The 7,768-nt window shown below is 39.4% G+C and overlaps 1 pseudogene; it reads left to right on the forward strand.

The window, feature by feature from the left end:
• Nucleotides 1-286: 286 nt before the first annotated feature.
• LOC129518772 (40S ribosomal protein S23-like) lies at nt 287-710 on the forward strand (annotated as a pseudogene).
• Nucleotides 711-7,768: the final 7,058 nt, after the last annotated feature.

A 7,768-nucleotide genomic window follows, 5' to 3' on the forward strand; every position in this document is an offset into this window, starting at 1 on the left:
ACTGTTTTGTTTTTGTGTTTGGCTGTGTCTTTTTATACTGGCACGTTTTGACTCCCTTCTCATTTCCTTTTCCTTATATGCTGTAGATTTATTCTTTTTGGTTACCACAGCAATTTTACGTGTAACACCCTGATGTTTTGGGAATTTATTTTAAATTGTTACCAACTTAACTTCAATTATATACACAAACTGCATTATATTACAGCTCTGTTACTCTCCACTTTATGTTAATAATATAAAAAATTACATCTTTAGTTCTTTTGCTCAGGCCCATGGCACTGGCAGGATGGGCAAGTGTCATGGCCTTTTGTACTGCCAAGAAGCTCCATAGCTACCAACAAAATCAGAACTGGCATGATAAGTAGTACAAGAAAGCCCATTTGGGCACAGCCCCAAAGGCCAACCCCTTTGGAGGTGCTTCCCATGCAAAGGGAATTGTGGTAGAAAAAGTAGGGACTGAAGCTCAACAGCCAAATTCTGCCATCAGGTAGTGTGTCAGGGTCCAGCTGATCAAGAATGGAAAAGATCTAGCCTTTGTACCCAATGATGGTTGCTTGAATTTTATTGAAGAAAAGGATGAGGTTCTTGTTGCTAGATTTGGTCACAAAGGTCATGTTGTCAGTGACATTCCTGGAGTTCATTTTAAGGTTTAAGCCAGTGTATCTCTTTTGGCCTTATACAAAGGCAACAAGGAGAGACCAAGATCATAAGTTTTGATGGTGAAAATAATTAATTCTCATATGCCAAGAAAATTACATCTTTATACATGTGTACTCATTAATATGGACTTGTTTTTAAATCTATTAGTCTTTTAAATCCTACGTAAAGTACAAAGTGGAGTTACAAACCAAAATTACAAAAATACTGATATTATATTTCTCCATGTATTTATCACTTATCAAAGATCTTCTCATTCTCATATGATTAGGAATTACTGTGTAGTGTTCTTTCATTCTGATTTGAAGAACTTTTAGCATTTTTTATAGGATAAGTCAGTGGCAATGAATTCCCTCAGCTTATGTTTATCTGAAAATGTCTTAATTTCTCCTTAATTCTTGATGAACAGTTTTGTTGAGCATGGAATTCTATTTTTTTAATTAATTTTTTTAAATTATAAATTAATTTTTATTGGTGTTCAATTTACCAACATACAGAATAACACCCAGTGCTCAACCCGTCAAGTGTCCCCCTCAGTGTCTGTCACCCATTCACCCCACACCCCGCCCTCCTCCCCTTCCACCACCCCTAGTTCATTTCCCAGAGTTAGGAGTCTTTATGTTCTGTCTCCCTTTCTGATATTTCCTACCCATTTCTTCTCCCTTCCCTTCTATTCCCTTTCACTATTATTTAAATTCCCCAAATGAATGAGAACATACACTGTTTGTCCTTCTCCGATTGACTTACTTCACTCAGCATAATACCCTCCAGTTCCATCCACGTTGAAGCAAATGGTGGGTATTTGTCGTTTCTAATGGCTGAGTAATATTCCATTGTATACATAGACCACATCTTCTTTATCCATTCATCTTTCGATGGACACCGAGGCTCCTTCCACAGTTTGGCTATTGTGGACATGGCTGCTAGAAACATCGGGGTGCAGGTGTCCCGGCGTTTCATTGCATCTGAATCTTTGGGGTAAATCCCCAGCAGTGCAATTGCTGGGTCGTAGGGCAGGTCTATTTTTAACTCTTTGAGGAACCTCCACACAGTTTTCCAGAGTGGCTGCACCAGTTCACATTCCCACCAACAGTGTAAGAGGGTTCCCTTTTCTCCGCATCCTCTCCAACATTTGTTGTTTCCTGCCTTGTTAATTTTCCCCATTCTCACTGGTGTGAGGTGGTATCTCATTGTGGTTTTGATTTGTATTTCCCTGATGGCAAGTGATGCAGAGCATTTTCTCATGTGCATGTTGGCCATGTCTATGTCTTCCTCTGTGAGATTTCTCTTCATGTCTTTTGCCCATTTCATGGTTGGATTGTTTGTTTCTTTGGTGTTGAGTTTAATAAGTTCTTTATAGATTTTGGCAACTAGCCCTTTATCTGATATGTCATTTGCAAATATCTTCTCCCATTCTGTAGGTTGTCTTTTAGTTTTGTGGACTGTATCCTTTGCTGTGCAAAAGCTTCCTATCTTGATGAAGTCCCAATAGTTCATTTTTGCTTTTGTTTCTTTTGCCTTAGTGGATGTATCTTGCAAGAAGTTACTGTGGCCAAGTTCAAAAAGGGTGTTGCCTGTGTTCTCCTCTAGGATTTTGATGGAATCTTGTCTCACATTTAGATCTTTCATCCATTTTGAGTTTATCTTTGTGTATGGTGCAAGAGAGTGGTCTAGTTTCATTCTTCTGCATGTGGATGTCCAATTTTCCCAGCACCATTTATTGAAGAGACTGTCTTTCTTCCAGTGGATAGTCTTTCCTCCTTTATCGAATATTAGTTGACCATAAAGTTGAGGGTCCACTTCTGGGTTCTCTATTCTGTTCCATTGATCTATGTGTCTGTTTTTGTGCCAGTACCACACTGTCTTGATGACAACAGCTTTGTAGTACAACCTGAAATCTGGCATTGTGTGCCCCAAGCTATGGTTTTCTTTTTTAAAATCCCCCTGGCTATTCGGGGTCTTTTCTGATTCCACACAAATCTTAAAATAATTTGTTCTAACTCTCTGAAGAAAGTCCATGGTATTTTGATAGTGATTGCATTAAACGTATAAATTGCCCTGGGTAACATTGACATTTTCACAATATTAATTCGAGCATGGAATTCTAGTTGATAGGTTATTTTTGTTTCAACACTTTAAATATATCATGCCTTATCCCCCCCAGGTTTTCTGCTCAGCAGTCCACTGATAATCTGGTTGAGGATCTCTTATATGAGACAGGTCACTTTTCTCTTGCTACTTCTCTTTGATCTTTGACATTTTGTTATAATGTGTCTTAGTATGACTCTCTTTGGGTTTAGCCTACTTGGAGTTCATTGGCCTTCTTGTATCTATACTTCCATGTCTTTACACAAATTTGAGTTTTTCTCTATTATTTGTTTCAGTAACCTCATGCCTCTTTATCTCTGATTTCTTATTAGACTTCCATAACGCAAAATAGTGCTGGGCATGGAGCCTGCCTGAGATTCTCGCTCTTCTCCCTCTGACGCTCCCCCTCTCTTTCTCTAAAAAAGGGGGGGGGCATAAAACTTCATATTGCTTTGAATGTGGCTTTAAAAAAATTGAATGTTCACTTGGTTGCTGTAGACCTTTGACTCTTTTCAGAGTTCCTATAATGTTATTTTAGCCAGCCTCTAGTTGTTTTTCAAATGTTTCTGTGGGGAAATGTAGATCCATAGCTTCCTAGTCCACCATCTTACTGATATCTCTGTTGGATATGACATTGGGTTTACTTTTGCCCTTCCTTACATGCCATCACTTCTACCCACAGTATCCAGGTTTCTCTTTCCTCCACCAATTAGTTTAATGCAATGGTGAAGAATAGGGGCTCCAGAGTCAGTCAGACATTACCTTGAACCAAGATATGCCACTTGCTTCAGATGTCATAATGTCACTGAGCCTCAATTTCTCATCTCTAAGATGAGTGTGCAATAGTAGCAATACTACCTTCCATTTCAGGTAATAAGATAATGTCTATAATGTAAAGTGCAAGCATATAGTTATTTCTTAAGATTAGTTGTTTCTACTGTTATTACTGCAGAGAAATACCATTTTTCACTTACTAGCTCTGTGGCCTTGAGTAAGTTACTTAACCACTTCAAGATTCAGTCTTGAAATGTAGCTAACTATAGTATGCACCTCATAGAAAATGTTAGGATTAAATGAGATAACACCTGTGAAATGCTTGTAATAAAGTGGGCAGTAGTGCTCAAATGAATGGTTAAGAACTTTAGGGGATCGGCAAAGGTGAAATCCCATTGTGTGGAATGATTGGAGTAGTTACATAAAAGTTAGGATTTATGTTTGGTCCTTAAAAATAAGTATAATTTGCAGGGGCACCTGTGTAGCTCAGTTGGTTGGGCCTCTGACCCTTGGTTTCAGCTCAGGTCATGACATTATAGTTGTGGGACTGAGCCCTGCGATGGGCTCCACACTTGACATGGAATCTGCTTCTGATTCTCTCTACCTCTATGCCCCTCTGCCCCTCTGCCCCTCTCCCTGCTTGCACACAAGCTCATTCTCTCTCTCTCTCAAAATAAATAAATAAAATATTTTAAAAATAAGTATAATTTGTGGAGTTGGAGAAAGAATGAGTGAAATCAAAGAAGAAGGAACAGCATATGTAAAGTTCAGGGAGGTGAAAATAAGTGTGGTATGTCAGAGAACAACAAAGACATTATTAATGTTGAAGAGCTGTAGGAAGAAAGTGTATGATAAAATCAGGGACAGATTGACAGAGCTTTGGTATTATTTAAAGTATCACTGCTATAACAGATTAACCCTCAATTCTCAATGGTTTATAATATAATAAATGTTTCTCATTCAACTCACAATATGCTGGGAGTGTTCCTGGTTGGGCAGCTTTCTACTTATGCCATCATATAGGGACCCAGGATCTTTCCATTGCATGGCTATGTCCTCCTCTAGATCCTTGGCATTCTTTCAATTCAGCTGGAGGAAGGGAAAAGAGAGAATAGGGCAGTTTGTATAGGTTTTTATGTGTCAAGCTGATAAGTCATACACATCACTTCTGTTCAAATTTCACTGGCCAGTACTCAGTCACATGGCCACACCTAAAGGCAAGGGAGGTTGAGAAATATAGTCTAACTTTGAAGAGTCTATGAGTTTGTTACAATGATTTAATTATATGAAGATATTTTTTAAAGAATACATTGATTAAATTTTTGTGTAACACGTTAGCTTTTTATTCTTAAAAAACTCTGTCCAGACGTCAGATAAAGACCTTTATAGGCTTTGTTTATTTTATTTTATTTTTCTTTTTTCTTAAAGATTTCATTTATTTATCCATAAGAGACAGAGAGAGAGAGAGAGAGAGAGAGAGAGAGAGAGAGAGAGAGAAAGGGGGGGCAAAGGCACAGGCAGAGGGAGAGGGAGAAGCGGGCTCCATGCAGGGAGCCCGACGTGAAACTCGATCCCGGGTCTCCAGGATCACGTCCTAGGCCAAAGGCGGTGCTAAACCGCTGAACCACCGGGACTGCCCCCTTTATAGGCTTTAAATGGAATGCCAATACTATGTTGAATAGCAGTGGTGAGAGTGGACATCCCTGTCTTGTGCCTGATCTTAGGGGAAAGGCTCCCAGTGCTTCCCCATTGAGAATGAGATTTGCTGTGGGCTTTTCGTAGATGGCTTTTAAGATGTCGAGGAAAGTTCCCTCTATCCCTACACTCTGAAGAGTTTTGATCAGGAATGGATGCTGTATTTTGTCAAATGCTTTCTCTGCATCTAATGAGAGGATCATATGGTTCTTGGTTTTTCTCTTGCTGATATGATGAATCACATTGTTTTACGAGTGTTCAACCAGCCTTGTGTCCCGGGGATAAATCCTACTTGGTCATGGTGAATAATTTTCTTAATGTGTTGTTGGATCCTATTGGCTAGTATCTTGTTGAGAATGTTTGCATCCATGTTCATCAGGGATATTGGTCTATAATTCTCCTTTTTGGTGGGGTCTTTGTCTGGTTTTGGAATTAAGGTGATGCTGGCCTCATAGAATGAATTTGGAAGTACTCCATCTCTATCTTTCCAAACAGCTTTAGTAGAATAGGTATGATTTCTTCTTTAAACGTTTGATAGAATTCCCCTGGGAAGCCATCTGGCCCTGGACTCTTGTGTCTTGGGAGGTTTTTGATGACTGCTTCAATTTCCTCCCTGGTTATTGGCCTGTTCAGGTTTTCTATTTCTTCCTGTTCCAGTTTTGGTAGTTTGTGGCTTTCCAGGAATGCGTCCATTTCTTCTAGATTGCCTAATTTATTGGCATAGAGCTGTTCATAATATGTTTTTAAAATCGTTTGTATTTCCTTGGTGTTGGTAGTGATCTCTCCTTTCTCATTCATGATTTTATTAATTTGAGTCTTCTCTCTCTTCTTTTTAATAAGGTTGGCTAATGGTTTATCTATCTTATTAATTCTTTCAAAGAACCAACTCCTGGTTCTGTTGATCTGTTCCACAGTTCTTCTGGTCTCAATTTCATTGAGTTCTGCTCGAATTTTAATTAACTCTCTTCTTCTGCTGGGTGTAGGGTCCATTTGCTGTTTTTTCTCTAGCTCCTTTATGTGTAAGGTTAGCTTTTGTATTTGAGTTCTTTCCAATTTTGAATGGATGCTTATATTGCGATGTATTTCCCCCTCAGGACTGCTTTTGCTGCATCCCAAAGATTTCAAACGGTTGTATCTTCATTCTCATTAGTTTCCATGAATCTTTTTAATTCTTCCTTAATTTCCTGGTTGACCCTTTCATCTTTTAGCAGGATGGTCCTTAACCTCCACGTGTTTGATGTCCTTCCAAACTTCTTGTTGTGATTTAGTTCTAATTTCAAGGCGTTATGGTCTAAGAATATGCAGGGGATGATCCCAATCTTTTGGTATCGATTCAGACCCGATTTGTGACCCAGTATGTGGTCTATTCTGGAGAAAGTTCCATGTGCACTTGAGAATAAATCCTAGAGGAGAACACAGGCAACACCCTTTTTGAACTTGGCCACAGTAACTTCTTGCAAGATACATCCACAAAAGCAAAAGAAACAAAAGCAAAAATGAACTATTGGGACTTCATCAAGATAGGAAGCTTTTGCACAGCAAAGGATACAGTCCACAAAACTAAAAGACAACCTACAGAATGGGAGAAGATATTTGCAAATGACATATCAGATAAAGGGCTAGTTTCCAAAATCTATAAAGAACTTATTAAACTCAACACCAAAGAAACAAACAATCCAACCATGAAATGGGCAAAAGACATGAAGAGAAATCTCACAGAGGAAGACATAGACATGGCCAACATGCACATGAGAAAATGCTCTGCATCACTTGCCATCAGGGAAATACAAATCAAAACCACAATGAGATACCACCTCACACCAGTGAGAATGGGGAAAATTAACAAGGCAGGAAACAACAAATGTTGGAGAGGATGCGGAGAAAAGGGAACCCTCTTACACTGTTGGTGGGAATGTGAACTGGTGCAGCCACTCTGGAAAACTGTGTGGAGGTTCCTCAAAGAGTTAAAAATAGACCTGCCCTACGACCCAGCAATTGCACTGCTGGGGATTTACCCCAAAGATTCAGATGCAATGAAACGCCGGGACACCTGCACCCCGATGTTTCTAGCAGCCATGTCCACAATAGCCAAACTGTGGAAGGAGCCTCGGTGTCCATCGAAAGATGAATGGATAAAGAAGATGTGGTCTATGTATACAATGGAATATTACTCAGCCATTAGAAACGACAAATACCCACCATTTGCTTCAACGTGGATGGAACTGGAGGGTATTATGCTGAGTGAAGTAAGTCAATCGGAGAAGGACAAACAGTGTATGTTCTCATTCATTTGGGGAATTTAAATAATAGTGAAAGGGAATAGAAGGGAAGGGAGAAGAAATGGGTAGGAAATATCAGAAAGGGAGACAGAACATAAAGACTCCTAACTCTGGGAAATGAACTAGGGGTGGTGGAAGGGGAGGAGGGCGGGGTGTGGGAGTGAATGGGTGATGGGCACTGAGGGGGACACTTGACGGGATGAGCACTGGGTGTTATTCTATATGTTGGTAAATTGAACACCAATAAAAATTAATTTATTAAAAAAATAAAAATA

This window comes from Nyctereutes procyonoides, unplaced genomic scaffold, assembly GCF_905146905.1.
Source record: "Nyctereutes procyonoides isolate TBG_1078 unplaced genomic scaffold, NYPRO_anot_genome, whole genome shotgun sequence".
Classification (NCBI taxonomy): domain Eukaryota; kingdom Metazoa; phylum Chordata; class Mammalia; order Carnivora; family Canidae; genus Nyctereutes; species Nyctereutes procyonoides.